The sequence below is a fragment of the Sinocyclocheilus grahami genome, unplaced genomic scaffold, assembly GCF_001515645.1.
Source record: "Sinocyclocheilus grahami isolate Dianchi unplaced genomic scaffold, SAMN03320097.WGS_v1.1 scaffold2291.1, whole genome shotgun sequence".
In the NCBI taxonomy this organism is placed as follows: Eukaryota; Metazoa; Chordata; class Actinopteri; order Cypriniformes; family Cyprinidae; genus Sinocyclocheilus; species Sinocyclocheilus grahami.
This window is the reverse complement of record NW_015507470.1, coordinates 32,633-49,803: the sequence shown is the minus strand read 5'-3', so window position 1 is coordinate 49,803 and position 17,171 is coordinate 32,633. Positions and strand designations below refer to the sequence as shown.

The 17,171-nt window shown below is 37.4% G+C and overlaps 1 pseudogene; it reads left to right on the top strand.

Annotated features, from left to right (window-relative positions):
• The first annotated feature begins 5,926 nt into the window (after positions 1 to 5,926).
• Positions 5,927 to 17,171, top strand: part of LOC107574624 (uncharacterized) — a 38,307-nt pseudogene continuing 27,062 nt past the window's right edge.

Here is a 17,171-nt window from a genome sequence, read left to right as displayed (position 1 = left end):
TAGTCTGGTTAGACTAACTTTGTGCTGTGCGCATTTAGAGTGCATTCTTTCATTGCATGATTCAGTCTGTTAATATGCATTACGAATGATCACATAATTCAAGATAAGGGGGTTGGAAAATATATATATTTATATCAGTTCATATAGTTAATATCACACGAAGAGTGCCGTTTAAAAAAAAATAAATCAGCATGGTTACAAATGTGATATTGATTTTATACAACAGTTCAATAAACAATATAAACAATTAATATCAAGAGACTTATGTTTTAGACACCATATTGGCCGGTTTTGCGTTATTTCGCCAACAGAAAACATTCAAAACACTGCTCTGTTTTGCATCTCTGAGCAAAATCAACCGTTTAAATGATTCGGTTCATTCGCAATGACTCACTTAACAGTGACTTGCTGCCACTTACTGGCGGATTTAATTAATATAATTTATATTAAAATAATTTAAATATCACTATTCAACATTTCATGTTTAAAATATCAAAACATTATTTATTCATTTGCAACTGCAGGTTAAAGCATCCCATGTCCTTCTAAGCTGCATTAACATGTGTAAATGCATCTAAATGCCACTTCATATGCTACTTCTGCAAAGATTAATTTTATTGATACTGATTTCATTTGTTTAGTAACAGCCTAAATGTAGTATTGTTATAATTGCCTGATTAAATGTAAGAATTTGACTCAAAAGATGATGCACACTTTTAGTAAAAATGGATTTATAAAGGTAAAAATGCCCATAATAGGTAAAAATGAATCTAAACTTATTGGAAAAGATTAATTTCTATCACTGCTGTGAACTGACCACACAGAATATGAAGAATATCAAAAACTTTAGGAGTCAGCTGTCCACGGTATCCTTAAGATATCAGCACAATAACACACTCAGCAAAATATAGTCTAATTATCTTTATCAATAAAATCCCAGAAAATATTGAGATATTATTTTTTCTCAATATCGCACACCATTAGTACCGACACAAAATTATTTGCAACAGTCGCTTTGTCATGTAGACAGCCTCAAGCTGTTGGTTTATTTCGGGGTTTTTTGGCTGGTAGAAGTTATGAATGGCCGGTAACTTAAAAATTTAGTAGCCAAATCGGCTGGTGAGTAAAAAAGTTAATTTCAATCCCTGTGCTTAAGTATTAAAGGTAAAACAAACAACAACTTTTATTTATGAAATGAAGTGCAGTAAAAAGTATGACATTATGCTTTGGAATGTAGTGAAATAAAAGTTTTCCAAAGAAAAACACTACAGATACTTTTTAAATTTACTTGAGTAAAGTAAAAATACGTCACTACTGTCCGCCTCTGTTTATGTTCAGTGCGGCACATCACCAGCTGCAAAAATTCAAACCTGTGTTCGCACTTTGGCTGGTGCTGAGCCAGAGACAGTCGCTTTTTTACAGCGCTGCACATTATATAACCAATCACACACGATTCTGTTGAGCTTATGAATTCAATGGCCAATCCGAGGGGTTCAGATGAGTCATCGCTGTTTTGTTCAGTGCGAGCGCTCGCTGACTGAATTCTACTCTCTGGCAAATTAATTCTCTCATCAGAAACAACAAGTGCAGATGTGTGTATGAATGTAAGTAAGAGATTCATATCATAGTGTAAACAGCTTCAGTGATTATAATGGAAGATTATGAACTCTGGCTAGAATGAAATCAGTGATAATGCAAATATTCTTTGCTCTCTATCTGTACAATGAAAGTGTTATAATTAGTAACTTGCAAAGTTTTTATTAAATTCACATTAAATACAAAGTCGTATTAAAAATATTTTAAGACATGACACCCATGTCTGGTACAAGTAAAAATATGGGTTCCCTTTCATGGGAACTTCGAACTGCGTCCTCTAGGGGTCGCTATGGGGGGATCCCTACTCAGGGAACCATGGTTACATAAGCAACCTGAGACGTTTTATGCATAGTTACCCAGTTAACAATTTTTGGTTCCCAGAACGTTCCCTGTTGGTTAGCCAGAAAAGTTTTCTTAACGTATATAGAACGTTCCCTTTAGGTTTGGGGTCTGCAACCTTCAACCTCAAAAGAGCCATTTTGGCCCCTATCTGACCAAAAAAATTCACATGGAGCCACAAAACCTATTTGATCCACAAAATAAAGATAACACAGCATATAAGTTTTATATCCCTGCAATATATAAAATAACTATAGTTTGTTGCATTAATGAAACCATAGAACTTACAAAAAGAAAACTATTGACATTTTATTGCTGTTTAAAACAAAGGAAAACAACAAACTCTTATGAACATTAGTAAAACAAAAACACTGGCATGTGTGTAGGGTTACTTTCAAACAAAATACATAATGCAGGGCTGATTGAGTCCTTCCCTTATTTGTAGAAAATTAAATAAAGAGCAGCTCACTTTACAAATAATAAAAAAAACATATAGCTGCTGCTTCATTAATTAACGTATTAACATAAAAATTTCCCAGTTTATGTTTCATTATGACTGAAGTTTATTTCAGTGTGCCGTCGTCATCTTTTTTCTCAGTCAGGTACAGCATCAACCAACGAGCCTGAACATAAAACATAACTACATTAGTTCAGGGTAAAATATACAAATATATATTCGCAAAATAATAGCATATTAAATGATATAGCTTTCTCACCTGATTAATGTGATTTTTGTTGTTGAACATCACTGCAGATCTTATCTATATCAGGGCTGTAAGACGTGACTTTGATCTTCACACAGGATTGCAAGCCGTCATCCATGAGGCGCGAGCGGTGTTTGCTTTTTATGTAATTCATGCTGGAAAAAAGCTTCTCGCATAAGTATGTGGATCCAAAGATCGACAGGACTCCAAATGCATACTTTTTCATGTTCATATAATTGTCGGGAATGGCATTCCATGTTTCAAACACAAGTTTGTCGGGTTTTGGGAGGTTTTCAATATTGCTCCATTTGTGATTCTGAGCAAGACTGGCCTTCTGACGAGCAACATCCTCAAGATCAACAGTCAGGCTTTTGAACTTAGACACCCATACATCTTTATCAGCTATGTAAGCCAGTTCAGTTTCAAGATCAGGTTGACTTACGTCTGTAAATGCAGCCATGTTCAACAGGGATGGATCGATGTTCAAGGGAGTGACAGGGAAGGCTAATGTGTTTTTTTCCTCTCTGAACTCACAGAATCTTTCCCCAAATGCAGTTTGTATTGCGATGATTGCACGATGTAAATAGCCATAATTAATCTGACTGCGTGCCTCTTTGAACTCTCTTAAAGAGGGAAAGTGAGAAAGCGTACCTCTCTGTACATCTCTGGCAAACACTGTCATCGTGCGCTCAAACGCCAAAACCTCCTCCAGCATCTGAAGGGCTGTGCTTCCTTTTCCCTGAAGACCTTTATTCAGCGTGTTAAGGTGCGCTGTCATATTTACCATGAAGTACAGCTTTTCTACACTGCAAATATGTCAGAGTTAAATTCCATGTCAGAGTAAAGTGTTGACGTTATAGAGTTAGATTTTGAGAAATTAACACTATCAGAGATAGAAGCTGATTTGATTCGGTGTAAAATCACAGTGTTACAGGTAACCAAAAACACTGGCATGTGTGTAGGGTTACTTTCAAACTAAATAAATAATGCAGGGCTGATTGAGTCCTTCCCTTATTTGTAGAAAATTAAATAAAGAGCAGCTCACTTTACAAATAATAAAAAAAACATATAGCTGCTGCTTCATTAATTAACGTATTAACATAAAAATTTCCCAGTTTATGTTTCATTATGACTGAAGTTTATTTCAGTGTGCCGTCGTCATCTTTTTTCTCAGTCAGGTACAGCATCAACCAACGAGCCTGAACATAAAACATAACTACATTAGTTCAGGGTAAAATATACAAATATATATTCGCAAAATAATAGCATATTAAATGATATAGCTTTCTCACCTGATTAATGTGATTTTTGTTGTTGAACATCACTGCAGATCTTATCTATATCAGGGCTGTAAGACGTGACTTTGATCTTCACACAGGATTGCAAGCTGTCATCCATGAGGCGCGAGCGGTGTTTGCTTTTTATGTAATTCATGCTGGAAAAAAGCTGCTAGCATAAGTATGTGGATCCAAAGATCAAAAGAAGGCTCTAGATACGGCTTTCGATGCGACTAGCTCAGGGAGTCCTGTACATAGTTCGGTTCCGGTAACAGAGCCTCCGCAGCAGGGCAACTGGGTGACTATGAGGCGGCATAGTCGTGGGTCAAAACACCGCTCTTCCGTTCCGATCAAAACATTAAACAGGTTCTCCCCACTCAGTGACGCACCCGCTGAGAAACCTGATCAAAGTGCTCTAGTTATTGGCGATTCTATTGTACGGAACGTGAAAATAGAGACACCAGCCACCATAGTCCAATGTTTACCGGGAGCCAGAGCGCCTGACATCTTGGCAAATTTAAAAGTGCTGGCTAATGCTAAACGTAAATACAGTAAGATTGTTATTCACGCCGGCGCTAATGATGTTCGACTTCGACCAGTCGGAGATCACTAAAAATTTCGTCTGGTCAGAGGAGAACTGGCCCCCCGACTGAGCCTGGTTTCTCCCAAGGTTTTTTCTCCATTCTGTCACCGATGGAGTTTTGGTTCCTTGCCGCTGTCGCCTCTGGCTTGCTTAGTTGGGGACACTTCATTTCCAGCGATATCGTTGACTTGATTGCAAATGATTGCAAAGATACTACTTAAACTGAACTGAGCTGGATGATGACATCACTGTATTCAATGACGAACTGCCTTTAACTGAAAAATTTGTGTTTACTATTGTCATTTTTGCATTATTGACACACTATTTTCCTAATTAATGCTGTTCAGTTGCTTTGACACAATCTGTATTGTTAAAAGCGCTATATAAATAAAGGTGACTTGACTTGACTTGACAGAATGCAGTGAAACGTCAGCAGCTTTCTTTCTAGCGATCTCTGAAGTAAAGTCACAAACCACTTCTGTCCTCCTCTCATGCTCGGTGCTCCATCAGTAGCCACTGATACCATGTAGGTAGTGTTTATTTCTTTTGATTTTAAGCAATCCAGCACAGCCTGACATGTGTCCTCCCCCCGTGTTTGGCCTTTTAGCGGTATCAGCTCAATGATTTCTTCCTGTGGCCCAGCAGCGTTCACGTATCTGCAGAACAGCACTATTTGTTCAATATCATTTACATCTTTTGACGCATCACAGGCGATTGAGTATGCTGGAGCCGAATTAATGTCCCTAATTTGCTGACTGGTGATGTTTGCTGCCATTTTTATGGTTCTTTCCTTGACAGTTTTTGCGGAGAGAGGCATATCTCTAATTTTCTGAACAATTTCATTTTTGTTTTTGAAGTCCAAGAATAGACGCTCTGATATTTTTATGAACGATTCTTTGATATATTCACCGTCTGTGAATGGCTTTCCACGCCTGACAATCTCCTGAGAAGCCACAAAACTAGCAGCAGTAGTTAAGTTTGTAGACTTGATCCATTTATTGAAAGTATGTTTGCTCTGCTCAGCTTTCCGCAGCAGTTCCGAAATTACTCTTTTTCATTCGTCTCCAGCTTTGTACTTTTCGGCAAATGCCGTGTGTTTGTTCTGGAAATGTCTTTCCACATTAGATTTTTTGTTGTTTGCTAATTTTACAGGTAAGCCAGCATCGTCAGCATTGAAGGCAAATAAATCTGTCCATCAATAATTAAATGCTCTATTGTCTTCCAAAACTTTCCTTTTTTTAGATTTATCCATAGTTAGCTTACTGGGGATCAGAATTATTCACCGGGCATTGCGACGACACGCGACGCATTTAGGATGATGCCATTTTTGATCGACAAAATATTAAAACACATTTTATTTTAATGTAACTAATGTAATCCCCCCCCCCCACACACATACACAAGCTTCAGGGAGCCACTGCAGAGGCATGAAAGAGCCACATGTGGCTCTGGAGCCACGGGTTGCTGACCCCTGGGTTAGGGGAACATTCTGGGAACCTTCTAGGACCATGATTTGATCACTCTGCTTTAATCAGTCTGCCTAAAAAGATTTTAGAAGTTTTTCCAATTTGCCTGCGGTCTGGACATAGCCTAAGTCTACTGGAGAAATACATAGAAAAACAATAGTAAGATCAATCATGATCCTTCAAGCAGTAAGTGCTCATACACAGCCCCTCATTGTCAATATAGCAGGCAGCAGGGAGGATTGTTTTACACCTCTTTAAACAGAATTCCACAAGGACGAATTGTCAATTTGTCAATTAACAATTTTTGGTTCCCAGGACATTCTGGGTCATCCCTTTAGGTTAGGGGAACGTTCCGGGAAACTTCTAGGAAAGTTCTGGGTTCCCATAAAGTTCACTGAAGGTTCCCAAAACGTTCTCCTAACATCTTTACTCCGATATACCCTGCTGTACGTCAGTAATCATCCAGCACTCCTGCATTCCATAGATTAAGCACCATGGAAGAATGGACCTCAATAATCAGTACTACAAACCATGGCTCTCATTATCAACATTGCGTAGAAAAGGTTCTATATTTTGTCTTACGAATGAAATTTAGAATGTGCCTAAGTACAAGAAAATCCGTATTTATCAAACGTGCGCACGCAGTTCTTACGCACATGAGTAAGCAATCATTGTTGATAAATCCCACATATGCGTAAGTAACATGCCCGTTCACGTTCATGATCATTTGCATTCGGAAATCTGTTTAAAACCAGACAAATGATAAATTGAGTGTTTTATAATTAAAGAAAACACAGGACATATGTGGATTGCTTAATGCATACTGTGACACTCTTAAATGCTTTTTATGTGTAGTGTCGCTATTCTACCACTAGATTCTCTGCGTAAGCATGCTCAGAGGTGTGCTTATATTTACACATATTTCTATGTATAAGTACAAGTTGGTAGATCCCACACTTTCCGTGAAACTGTTCTTACGCACTCATTACGCACACATCTGTGCATACGCACTGTTGATAAATGAGGCCCCAGGTCTTGTTTTAAATTATTGTTTAATCATTAAAGATAATCAGAGCACATTTAACCATCATAAGGAGCATTAAATGAGATTGAATTATCCATTAATATGTAAGATTTCAACTTGTATCACTGTACCATATAATAACCCAGATTTAAAGTTTCTTAAGCACCAAATAACAATGACTTCAACACAATATTGGGTTTTAAAATTTAAAATAAAATTTTTACAGACATTAAAAATTTATAATATTTATTTGACTTTAACTAGGATATCATTATATTCATTTCTTACCACTTAATTAGCGATGATGTGCTTCTCTTTTCTGGTCAGTAAACAAAAACTTCTCGGTTAACATCATCTTCAATTAGAAGTGTCAATAAACTAATGTTAGCCAGTCAGTTAAACGAAAATGACCTTAACATTTTTAATTAAGTGCGTGCCTGTCTTTCTGTGGAAGACAGGAGAAAGCGCATGCTGGAGAAGAGCGCACAGATCAGAGGCGCAGAAAAAAGAAAGATACAAACAAACCCAGGTGTTTATGATATGCTTTTTAAGACTATGCTTAACCTTGGCTTAATTTCAGCTATAAAACTGGATTTATATTATTATTATTATAATGCGATTTGACTAATGTCTACACTTTCCTAAAAGCTTATTTCAGATATGAAATTCTGTAAAAATAGTTAGAATCATATTTCAGCATTAGAATAATCACTCAGAAAACGGAAACATTCTGTGTTTATTGGGTAATAGATTACACTAACAGGGCTACTTTGCCCATCGCCCATTATAGTTCAACTAACACAATCTATAAAGGTACAAAATGCATGCATTTACTTATATTTAATAATCAAGATATTTCATGATAACACGCAATTTCAGCCACTGTGGAGATGATGAGTCAGTGTCATCGACTTCATCACTGCAGCCGAATATACAGAAAACACTGGTTTATCAATTAATTTTTATAATGTTAAGGCAGTCTTCTCGCTGACACATTCATAATCATTACTTCTACGGTGCGCTGTGGCAAGCTTTATGCATGCGCTTGAGCGCTGATAGGCTATAGGCAATTAAAGGCTCATTAAATTATATGGTTATTAATGTAACGTGCGACTAGTCGACTAATCACTTAAAATGAACGACTACTAGTCGACCAGAAAAATCTTTAGTTGAGGGCAGCCGACCAACAATATAGGGTCGTTTTAAATGACGTCACACGCATGTTGTTACGATCTCCAGCTGGAGTGCCCATGAACTCCACCAGAGGGCACTCCAGCCCTGACGCTTGCCACTCTCACAGACTACATTTCCCATAATCCTTTGCTGGACTCATCATAACATATTGCATTCATCAGTCTCACCCTATTTATAGCCTGGTTATCCATTCATTCATTGCTCAGTATTGTCTAGTCCAGTGTTTCCCAACCGGGGTGCCATCTGTTGAGAGCAGGGGTGCCGTGTAAAAAATAATTTTTTAATATTTTTAAATTGCTAAAATGTTCAGAAAAGCATCTATTATATAATGTCCATTTCTGATGTCGCCAATCATTAGAGATGCACCGAAATTTCGGCTGCCGAAAATTTGTTCACCGCCCAGGTTTCACTTTCACGTGGTGTGACGCTCTGCGTATTATCCCACTCTATGCGTGTGCGCTCCGCTCAGTCGCTCCACTCGTATACCGTTCATGGGCTGCGTTCTAGTCCATTTTTTTATGCCCTTCACTCACAAACTTCCCTCCGTCTCATTTACTCGGATGTACGTCATTGATTACGTTGCACGAGTGCCCACTACTGGCGGAACCCTTGGAATGGTCTGAACTGGAACAACCTAAGCACTTGATCACTTAGAATCTGCTATGGAGTTGGTTTGTTGTTTATATGTTTTCCCTTACGAATTTGTTTGGTGCAGCATTCTATATGTATATAGCTATGCTTGGGCTGTTATAAATGTTAAAAAAAAAGAATTCATATGTTATAAAGTTGTTTGGGGTGGGGATCAATTAAACGTGATCTGCAATGACGTCACAGTCGTGTTGCATTGTGGTCTATGGAGCGGCCTGAAGTGTGCATATGAAGCAGACTCGCTCCCTCGGTCCAAATCGAGGGGTCGAGGTTATGTCCATGTAAATTCGCGAGTGCGTGTCTAAAAGTGAACTGCGTAGCCATGCTCATCGGAACAGCAAAGTCCACTCAAAAATTGAGCCGACAGGTAACATCGATGTAGTACAGTATTGTTTCTGTCTGCAATAACCCTACTGTGTTGTAACATGGTGTGGTATTATGGGCAACTTTATAATGGTAATTAAATAATGTTTACATATGTATAAAAGCCTACATTAAAATCTTTCATATAAATTGGTCTCTTCATTAGAAATTAGCCTACTGATTGCCACCATTGATGGACACAATTTTTTAATAATATTAAAAATATCTGTATGACATTATATTCTGCAGTTCTTCCCTGTTGTACCGAATAGCTACACTTTTAAAATGATCATATCGAAGTTAGAAATTCAAATATTGTGACAAAATTAATTTTGTAGGGTGCCATAAGTTTGTTAAAATTTCCAAAGGGTGCCGCGACTAAAAAAAGGTTGGGAAACACTGGTCTAGTCAGTAGCGGTCCCTAGTTCCCGTGTTTTCCTTGTTGCCTTGCCTTGTTTTTGACTCCGAACTTTTTCTGGTTTTTAATTGTTTTGCTGCCTGCCCTGACCCTTCGCCTGTTTTATTGGATTATACCTGTTTGCTGCTAATTGACTCTGCCTGTTTTGACCACTCTTTAAATAAAGCCTGCATTTGGATCCTCAACTCCGTCGTCATGACTCCCACGTTACACATGTGGTGGAGTAATAACTTCCTGTAATGAATTAATTTGAGATCTCTGAGATGCTGCTATATTTAACATGGCACTTGATGACTAATTTATTATTTTTTTGTTCCCTGTCAATTTACTTTATTTGATGTTTGATTCATTGTGGGTTTCCTCTTATGTCATACTCATTAAAGTAGGAGTTCCCTTAAGGCCCTTTCACACTGAATGCGAAAATTCGGCACAAATGTTCAGCGGAATGATACTTTTGAATCAAAACAATAGATCCCTATGGAGCTGTTCACACCAGGCGTGATCATTTGTGGTGCGAAAAAGCTTTTTTCAACCTGGGTCGTTCCCATTCTTGTAAGCATTACAGATATTTTGTGTTTCTGGTGAAGAAATCTTCATTTAATGCTGTATATTGAGCAGCTACAATGTTAAAGCCACATATGAGGAAAAATGCATTGTTGGTCGGCACGACCTAGCGTGGAGCCGTGAATTAGCAGAAGTTGGTCAGTCGTTTAGCGCTCAGTGTGAAAGAACTGTTTGTCTGCGATTTGCCTCGCTTTTTCACATCACGCTCATTGTGAAACGGCATTTATGCACTGTAGGATATCAGACCGAATCAGACAATCTAAGATTTGGTCAAAACATGGTTGAAACATGAGGAGCCGAATTCCACAGAGGCCCAAGACAACAGAATGTTCATAAATCACATCCTAGCACTAGCCAATCTGAAGCAAGCCTAGCCAACTCTTTCACAGAACAGCTTTCATCATTAACACAAAAGGAACACACTGATCATAACAACTCAGGAAGGAGATTGTCAATTTTAGGGCAAGTAATCAAGATTCACTCACAGAAAATAATGTATTTGAATTTTAAAGACGTGGCGCGATGCAACACTGCTCTTCTCGTCCGGTGTGTGACCGCCTTAAACACAGTTTTTTTTCAATTTTTTTTTAACTCTGTTCCTGAGCATTATAACCCCAATTAGCTATTGTGTGCTGCGCATCTTACTGAGGACAGCTTCCACAATAGTACAGTGCCTGCCGGGCTTTTTTTTTAAAGGGGTCCTATTATGCTTTTTCACTTTTTTAATTTTAGTCAGTGTGTAGTGTGTATGTTTGGGCATAAATTCTCGTCCGGTGTGCGACCTCCTGAAATGCTGTTTTTTTTTCACCTTCGAAAGCGGATGATGTCAGGAAACAGTGGGTGCAGTTTATTTTTTAACTCTGTTCCTGAGCATTATAACCCCAATTAGCTATTGTGTGCTGCGCATCTTACTGAGGACAGCTTCCACAATAGTACAGTGCCTGCCGGGCTTGCCCAAAAAGTTTTGTTGAAAGACGGAGCAAGGGGCGTGGCAGTACTGAAACAGCGTCTAAGCTGTTCGTCAATCACAACGCACTGGGACAGCTAACCAATCACAACACATTTTGTTTTTCGGAAGTCGGACCTTCATCAAAGCCGGAACTAATCGAGCCGTTTGTGGCAGGCTGGGGAGAAAGGGATTGTAATCATGTAAATTATGTGAAAAATAATGCGTTTTTCGAACCACCAAGCATGAGAGCATGTTCTAGAACACCCCCAAAACAAAATCAAGACTTTGTAAAAGAGCATAATAGGACCCCTTTAAGTCCTGTAAGTTGCGAGGTGGGGCCTCCATGGATCGGACTTGTTTGTTCAGCACCAAGGTTATTTTTGTAAACGAAAACTGAAACTAAGACTAAAACTTTATTGGTCAAAAAACATTTTCGTAAACTGAAATAAAATTTAAATTTCAAAATAAATGAAAAACTAAAACTAAACGAAACTAACAAAAGTAACTAAAAAAATTATTAAAATAAAATAATTAGCAAAAATCAATAATCGTGTTCGTGATTTAACAAGCTCTCATTCTGTGCCAGAAAATCTGACCTGTGGTTGTTTAGGGAAATACCTGTAGATGGAGCTTCATGCACGTGAGCCGAGTCCTAAGCGGCTATTCTATTCACAGAGAATGCCTTTTTGCATTTAAAAAACAAGACGCGGGAAATGTAATCATAAACAGCTATAAAATATGAAATGGCAACTAATAATAATGCACACCCTATAGCGCACGGACGTTTAAAAGCGTGCTTGACTTGCGAGAACAACATGAGAGTGAGTTAACAATTTTTTTTTTGGATGAGCTGACTTTAGTGAATAGTCATTTTGTCATGCTTTATGATTACTATGGCAACGTGCGTCCATGACACGAGCACCGCCTTGACTGTACAAAACACATCCAAAATGAGAGAAAGCGGCAGCGCGGCGTTTTCACCGCTTGTGTCTTGTGTAAAAGGGGCTTTATGGGATTGATAGCGTTGCTCATCTGAAGCATGTGTGCGCTGGAGCGGCTCGTCAAAGCAAAGTGCAAACATAATTTAAATCACCATATCGCATGTAGTTTTGAGTAGTATTAATTTACAAAGCATTTTAGATTGTTTCTTCTTATTGTGTAGCCTATGTTCATAGAGGGAGACACGGGACATACAGTAGTGTGCACCGGTGGCTCGTCTGTGCAAAAGATCCAACAAATGAATGCATTGAAAACACAGATGGACAAAAATAAAGTTTACAGAGTTTCAATGACGATTACAAAGAACAGTTTTTTTCAAATCCGGCACTGGAGGGTCATTGTCCTGCAGAATAAAACAAAACTCAACTGCCGGTAGCTTTCTGAAAACACTGATTAGCTTGTTGTTTGTAAACTATTGGCATGTTTAACAAGAATACATCTTTAATATGAATGAATATGAACATGAATGAATAAATTTTATACATACAAGTTGCATATTTTAGATTTTTGTTAAATTTTTAAGATTTCGTTTATTTTCATTATTAAGAAGTTTGCACAAGAGTTAACTGTAAACTGTGCAAACATTCAACTTTGCTAAAATTAAATGTCTTGCTTTGGTTTATACTGGAAGTGTTCCATTAACTCTGCTAAACTATAATTACTCAAACTAAAACTAAAATATATAAAAACTAAATAGAAATGGGTTCACAAAATAAAAACTAAACTAAAACTACCAAAACCATTAATGACACTAACTAAAACTAAAATTATAGGACATTTTAAAACGATATTATAACTAAAACTAAACTGAAATTATAGAAAATTTTTAAATGATATTAAAATAAAAACTAATTTAAAAATTCAAAACTATAATATCCTTGTTCAGCACATCCGACAGATGCTCGATTGGATCGAGATCTGGGGAATTTGGAGGCCAAGTCAACACCTCAAACTCGTGCTCCTCAAACCATTCCTGAACCATTTTTACTTTGTGGTAGGGTGCATTATCCTGCTGAAAGAGGCCACAGCCACCAGGGAATACCGTTTCCATAAAAGGGTTTACATGGTCAGCAACAATGCTTAGGTAGGTGGTATGTGTCAAAGTAACATCCACATGGATGGCAGGACCCAAGGTTTCCCAGCAGAACATTGCCCAAAGCACCACACTGCCTCCGCCGGCTTTCCTTCTTCCCATAGTGCATCCTGGTGCCATGTGTTCCCCAGGTAAGCGACGCACACGCACCCGGCCATCCATGTGATGTAAAAGAAAACATGATTCATCACCATGCCACCTTCTTCCATTGCTCCATGATCCAGTTCTGATGATCACATGCACACTGTTGGTGCTTTCGGCGGTGGACAGGGGTCAGCATGGCCACCCTGACTGGTCTGCGGCTATGCAGCCCCATACCTTTCCATCAGAACCAGCATTTACTTCTTGAGCAATTTGAGCTACAGTAGCTCGTCTGTTGGATCAGACCACTGCAGACCGGGAGCACCCCACAAGAGCTGCAGTTTTGGACATGCTCTGACCCAGTCGTCTAGCCATTACAATTTGGCCCTTTGTCAAACTCGCTCAATTCCTTATGTTTGACCATTTTTCCTGCTTCTAACACATCAACTTTGAGAACAAAATATTCACTTGCTGCCTAATATATCCCACCCACTAACAGGTGCCGTGGTGAAGAGACAATCAGTGTTATTAACTTCACCTGTCAGTGGTCATAATGTTATGCCTGATTGGTGTATATTTAAATAGAATGGAAGTTATAGATTGTACTGCATGTTAGTTTGCTTATTGTGCCCGTGCATAATTTAAGTCCATATGTCTTAATAACGTGAAACTATGCTTCTAACCACAGGTCGAGAGCTGTAGTTCCAACCACGTAAGTTTGCGAGACTGTTTGTGAATGTTTGTTTTAACTATGGTTTTAAACACTGAATAGTTTATATAATGGTAATATATATCTATATTGGTAATGACGGAACTTGCGACCATAGTTGGCTAACAATGCTTTTGAGAAACACACCCCAGAGCATTTTGTGTTTCAGAAGGAGGGGCTTCATCGAAACAGAAAGTAAACAAAGCGTCTGAGACCGACTGGGAAGAGAGTAGGGCTGCTCGATTATCATAATCACGATTATTATGGTCAATATTGTAATCATGATTATTTAACATGTTTATGAATGGGCCAAATGACCAAAACTTTATATGAGTGATTAATTGATATACTGTATGTCAAATATATGTTTTGTAAATAAGGTTGTTATGACATCTAGATTTTAGAGACCAGTGAAACTTCACAATTCTCAATACCACAGCAGAATACTAGGATAACTTGTATTAGGAAAAAAGTTCTCAAATTATTGAAAATAATTAAACTGTTGTAATATAGTAATTTGCCAATAGGTGTCCCTGTTGTACTGACGGCATTGGGTGTTGCTGCTGATCTGTTTTCTTCCTACTTCCTTTTTTCAGTCGTGATAATAAAAAAACCCACGTGAAACCTCAACATAAACTGTCAGTAATACAATAAAAACAAAGCAAAGGACAAATACAATAGAAAAACAAGATACAAATGAAACAGTGCTTTAAGTTTTTTTTTATGGAAGCCTACTACAGAAATGTAATAATCTAATGTAAAACAAAACCGCATAGTCTTCACTGTAAGAATTAAACTTTCTTTGTTTCTTATTAAAGCTAAAAAAAAAAGTCCTTCAGTCAAGAGCAGTGAGTGATCTGTTGTGTGATATAGTCTGTTGTCACTTTCAGAGCTGCATGGATCCAATTTACTGTTACACACATTTTCATTCTCAACTGTTTACTTTCACTTAAGACATAACCGGCGAGGGTTCACATCAATAATCATCAAGCGCCGCATTTTGACACATTTTTGCATGCATTTCACTGTTTAGGCACGCAGCTTAAGCTAAACGTTCACTTTACTTGTCCATGTTCTGTTCCGTCTCTGAGCGCATGCACAGAAATCCTCCTGAGGAACAGTGCAAGTTATCTTTTGTGCTTTTAAAAACATGAATAAATCTAATCAATTTTAATAAATCAAAGACGTTCCATTTAGCAAAAGTCAAGTTACACGATTTTACTGATTTGCCCGTGAACTTGGGCTTTCATGGAGGAGTGAAAATGCACAGCTAGAAAGGGGGTGGAATGGGGTGCAATAATCGCATTGTCAATTATTGTATTTTCACAGTCATTGAAGGCCAAAATTGAAATCATAACTGTATTTTGATTAATTGCACAGCTCTAGAAGAGAGGTGCTGCAAAATAAAAAAGCATGAAAACCTGTTCTAGTACACCCCAAAAACCAAATCAAGACTTCCTGAAAGGGCTTAATAGGACCCCTTAAATGCCACACTTATTTACTGATTAAAAACTGATGATAAAAAAAATAAACCTGTGACTACTGATAGTTCCTAAGCAGAAATGGCAAAAATTTATTCTGTCTAAAATAAATTAATAAATGCAAATGTAATGAAGTCAAACCTGAGCATGGAGTTCTCCCTGGAGTCTCTTGATCTCCTGACTTGATCTGCTGATAATGGATGTCTATATAATGCATGCAACAGAAGATAAGAGTTACTCTTACTACAGTGGTGTTGCGGGACATTACACTGTGTTCTTAAATACACTAGTACTGATGTTATGCAGACAGACATTAGCCAATCAGAGGAGAGACAACTGAAGTCAGTACTCTGTTTCCAGTAAATCACCTCATTTAAGAAAAGTGCTTGGAATTCCCCCACAATTCAAGTGTGAGAGAGAGAGAGAGAGAGAAAGCCTTGTAATGGAAAAAGATCAGTGTCCAGTAATCCAGTATCATGCATGCTTTTTTTCCCAGTAACACTCATTTCATATCACTGGTACACATTTGGTTTCACTTTTGAATTGCTTTGGTGCATTTCTCAAATCATATTTTACATTTGCCAAACGTTGAATGCATTTCTCAAAATAATTCATACAAATAGCACCACACAATGGATTACCTGCAAAAGCCTGTAACTTGCTCAATTTCCTTAGTACATCTCTCAAAATGATTTGTCAATGAACAGCTCAATGCCATAAGAATGAAAAGTCCTTGTGTCTTTGATCACAAACAAGATTTAGCCATGTTCTCAATATAACAGTGTACTCCCAGGTGAAAAAGAAATCTATTTAAATTCTGCTTTTTCAGACATACTTGCTATATTTAAATTATACTATACAAAGTGCATATTAAATGTATTATTTTGAAACAAGTATATTAAGTGTATTTCAAGATATGTTTAAGTTTGATTTTAATCTATTTGTAATATATTTAATATATTGAAATTGTGTTAAATTGGAACCACTTTAAGTATATTTAGTGCAATTTAAGTGTATTTATTAAAATACATTTAAAATGTCCTTTTAATACTTTATGAACTACAGTTAGAGTATGTTTGAAGCATCGCTTTAATGTACTTCAAGTACATTTCAATTGTATTTCAGCTCATTGGAAATGCATTAGCATTACACTACTAGTATATTATAAAGCTGCTTTTTTCAGTATATACACACACACGTACACAATTTGATATCTAGAAAATTTTAATGTATTATATATTGTTGTGTACTCAAAGTACACTAAAAAAGGACAGCAGCACATATACTTTGGTGAAAAACAAAACATACTATTAAATGTATTAAAAATTCACTTGAAATACAAGTATGTTTATAGTATATTTGTATTACTACAAACATACTCAAGTACACTTTAATAGATTATAATAAAACATACATAAAAAAAGACTGAAATGCTATGGCAGAGCTACAGTATCTTTTCCATTTGTAGAACATTTATACTGGCCTTACAAAAAAGTACAGAATTTTACATCAGTGAATAAATAAAAATGACAATGCAAGTGAATAGCTGTGTGTGTGCAAAGACTGAAGATGATAAAGGTCAAGCAACAGAATAGGGAGGGATGGAGGGGGTTTTGGAGGTGGACAAGGAGATGGCGTAGGGATGGTGAGAGGCAAAAGTGCGGGGATGATGGCAGGATGTGG